The sequence below is a fragment of the Nematolebias whitei genome, chromosome 6, assembly GCF_014905685.2.
Source record: "Nematolebias whitei isolate Nwh7 chromosome 6, NemWhi1, whole genome shotgun sequence".
NCBI classification, from domain to species: domain Eukaryota; kingdom Metazoa; phylum Chordata; class Actinopteri; order Cyprinodontiformes; family Rivulidae; genus Nematolebias; species Nematolebias whitei.
Genome location: NC_056503.1, coordinates 40,557,977 through 40,562,198, shown reverse-complemented (window position 1 = coordinate 40,562,198; position 4,222 = coordinate 40,557,977). Strand labels below are relative to the sequence as shown.

Genomic DNA, 4,222 nt, shown 5'->3' with positions numbered 1-4,222 from the left:
GTAGCTCCAAACAGTCACATCAGCACCGCTGCTGCCACCCCGAGACCTTAGCATCATTGTAAGCATGCTGTTTTGTCGCCAAGTGGATTAAATAAGACGTAAATAAAAAAACGTGTCAGAGTTAAATTTATTTAAAAAATATTTTACCATCTTGTGTCGGTGCTGTCCTTCCAGAGAATCCATTATGGCAGACAACATCATGAGCAAGGCTGCTACCATGGAGATCCCCATTAACAGCAATGGAGATACAGGGACTCTTGCAGAGGATGACAGCCTGGAGCAGGTCAGACACGCTTCCTTCCATGTCACTGACAACATCACAATATTTCACACATGATGCCACTTTCAGCTCAGCTTCTGCTTTTTGTTGGGCTTAACATGCTGAAGTCAAATGTTAGCTAACCATGCACAGGCCTGCAGCTGTGGGCAGGATCAAGAGTTCACTGTTAAATCTGGCACCAGCAAAAACACCAGTCCGTGATGGAGATAAACAGATTGTGGCATAAGTTCTCCAAGCTTCCTCCACCATTGTTTTTCTTTCTTCTGTGACTACAGCTTTATATAATAATCTGATGTAGGCTAACAAGGGTATATAAGTCAAATTTTAAGTGATATAATAAATGGTAAGTGCACTATACTTAATCAGGTCTCTCTTGTAAATGAGTCCTCGAGGTTCAATGGGATTTACCCGTCTAAATAAAGGTTGAATGAATAGTGCCTTTCTATCTTATCAAGATACTCAAAGTGCTTTACACTACAATATGTGCCCTCATTTACCCATTCATACAGTACTTTACTATACCTGTATGAAGAATAATCAGTGCTTTCACAGTCGTACACCGATGGGACACACATTGGAGGCAATGTGGGGTTCAGTGTCTTGCCCAGGGACACTTAAGCAGGTGACTGCTGGTGGAATCGAACCCCAAATAACAGTAGGTTTGTTATCCTGATGCATGCTCAATAATCCAGGTAGAAAAATCTAAAACTCTGCGGTCTACACTCATCTCCAGGCCAGCGGTCACTCTTTCAGGGATGAAGATGTGCACATCCTGGATAGAGAGGAACGATGGTTTGAGAGAGGAGTAAAGGAGGCCATCTTTGTGAAAAGAAACCGTCCATCATTAAACAGGGGTGGAGGCCTACGTGTTCAATTGTCCCCCTCTTACAATGCTGTGATTGCTAGTATCACTCAGCCCTCTGTGAATAGTAAACAGCCATCAGTGTGCTAATGATCCATTGTTAGGCTGATGGTCCTTCTTGAGCATGTGATCAGCTGGTTTTGGTTGTCAGCAGCAAAACTGGTTGATCCACTCTGAGAAGGTGCTATTTAAGAGACTGAGCTGAATACAGCACCTCAGACTGAAGAAGTCTTTCGGACGAGAGACGAAACGTTTCTACATTTTTTGTTGTTTTGCTTTGTTTTGGGTTTTTTTTGAATGTCCAGAGGACCAGATTTAACTTTTTTAGTAGGTTTGTTACTTGCAGTGCTTACGCTGTTGCAACTTTTGTTCCAATCATTAAATTTGTGATTTTCCAAGTCCATATTTTCTTTCTTGGCTACTGGGTTAGAATAATGGGTATCTGCATTGATCTTAAGGAGTCAAACTATTTTGAACCACCCTGCTTGAGAGATGGCCATGGCATAACTTGGATCTTCTGCTCCAACAAAAGGTGAAAATAAAAATAAACCCAAACAAAAACATTTCCACAACCTGAGAGTGTGTTTCTGCAGTTAAAAACTCAGTTAGTGAAGTGAATAATGGTTTGTTACTATGGTAGTTATTTATTAAAAAAAATAACTGATTGGAATTATTCTATTCACTAAAAAGGCTTGGGTGTTCTGAACATTCATCAAAGGGACCTGCTCACACTGTAGACAAGTCTTTTGTATATTTTCTGTGTTCTTGTCTGCTTGGATTTAAATGGTAAATGGTAACCGGACTGTACTTATATAACGCCTTTCTATCTTCTTGAGATACTCAAAGCGCTTTACAACACAATCTTTGTTCTTATTTACCCATTCATACAGAACTCTATTATATCTCTACAAAGCTAATTGAACAAATCATTCTAAAGAGACTAATCAGAGCTTTATCACATTCATACACCGATGGGACACACATCCGAGGCAGTGAGGGGTTCAGTGTCTTGCCCAGGGACACTTCGGCACGTGACTGCTGGTGGATTCGAACCCCCAACTCTTGCATTGGAGGACGACTGCTCTAACCACTCAGCCACAGCCGTCCCCCATTTACACATTTTATTTACAATAAAATTGCAAAAACAGCATGGTTTTGATTTGTTTTGTTTTGCCATAATTCTCATTATGAAAGTAATTAGAAATATAATATTTAATATTGTACATTAGATTCCGATAAAGTAATAAGTCACAGGATGGTTTAAAAAAAAAAAAAAAGTTCTTTATTTCTTCAGTGCTGCTCTGTTTTTCTGGTACTTTTCATGTAAAATAAAATAAAAATGTAATCCTTTTACAACTTCCTGACTTTGAAATCGTACTCCTTTGGTGGTGAATCCTTTAGGATTTACAGCAGGTCATGGTGTCTGGACCCAACCTGAATGAAACCAGCATTGTGTCTGGAGGTTATGGAGGACCTGCAGGGGGCATCATTCCTACAAGCACCATCAAAGGTACAGTCTGCAAACCAAACGGTCTGCTAGGATTTTATTGTGTTTTTCTTTAATTAAAACACACGTTTTGTTCTCTAAAGATGTTACAAATACAAAGTTGCAATAACTAAAAGTTACTGTTTTGTATCTTGGGATTAGTTTAGGTTTAAAAGTATGTTCTAAGTAATAAAAGTACACCACTCTGATCCACACCATTGCTCATTAGTTGCAGGCTGCCCTGAGCTTCACCAGAGATCTGTCAGAGTTGTTGCAATCCTACTGTAACTGAAAAAGGTCAATACTTGATGTGCATCTAGGAAGAATTCCTTCTTGCATAGTGATGCATCACCAGAGAGCTACTGACCTCTGTGCTGCTGGTTTATATGATAAACATCATATTCCATAGGGCCTGCAGTTCACTACAATCCTGGGTATCTGGACAGAAGACGAGCACCAGGACCAGGTGGCTTTGTTTTCTGACAACATTTTTTGTTTGTTTTCTTTCCTAACTTTTACTACGTGCATCTGGGTTTTTGGCCTACCTTTTAAGAAGTTTTTGTACCTCTTACTGTAACTAAGAGAACTGAATGCAGCCTTGCTTGTCCCGACTAAACTTTCAACCTCAGCAACAAGAATTGTTTTGGCAACTTTCACAATGTACTAACTTTAAATTACAGTGCTGTCTCTGAAGAGGTTGTGTTTTTGTCCAATAAGAATGCACCCCCTTTTGGACTGTAAATGTGCTTTGAGTGACTATTTTGTCATTACTTGGTGCTTACAACTCACCTCATATCCATTACTGTTATGTTTTTCTTATGTATTTTTTATATTATGCATGATAAAGCTGCATCATTAAAACTGTTTTAACCCTGTCTTATTTCACATCCTCTGTCACGCAGCCCATTTCCTTTACTTTCAATGCTTTCTCGTGTTTCACTACCAGGCTTCTGATTACATTTCACCTCGACTCACTTTTCTCGTTTTCACTCTTCATCATGACCACGCTTATTTCAGACATTCGCATGAAATCCAGGGGCGTTAACTTGTCTCAGAGTCACTCTTCAGCCAGTCGACTCGCCCATCACACTAACCAGCATCCAGGTATCGCTGAGCTTGTCATCCACTCCATATTTTCCTTACCGTCATGATCCATTCAATAAACCGTCACTTTAAAAAACTTGGATTTGATAATGTGTGGTGTACTTTGTTATTGATATTGTGTTTTATTTCTTTAAGGGTCTATGAATCATAACACCAGTTCAACTGAAGAGATTTCTCGCGGTGTAGCTGTGGAGAAATTGGACAGCGTAAAGAAATGGGGCATTAACACGTACAAGGTAGACTGTGCTCATATAATTCGTAAAGCGTCATCAAGTATGGTACTTGTAGTTAGATTACTTCCAATGAGTTTGAAGCAAATATTTAAAATGTTGTTTCTTAAAAACCACACATCATGTTGAAAAAGTATTAATTAGTTTCATACCCAATAGTTGCTGAATGTTTGTTCATCTGAACTGCAAGGTAGTCTTTTGAATACACTGATTAGATAAGCAAAATCATTTTAAGAAATCGTGTTTAAGTTCAATATACA

General features: G+C 39.0%; 1 long non-coding RNA gene across 1 annotated transcript; it reads left to right on the top strand.

Annotated features, from left to right (window-relative positions):
- Nucleotides 1-251: 251 nt before the first annotated feature.
- LOC119411349 lies at nt 252-3,900 on the top strand. The gene is made up of 3 exons (XR_005186883.1): nt 252-283; nt 2,544-2,652; nt 3,868-3,900. It is a non-coding gene; the product is annotated as an uncharacterized LOC119411349 (long non-coding RNA).
- Nucleotides 3,901-4,222: the final 322 nt, after the last annotated feature.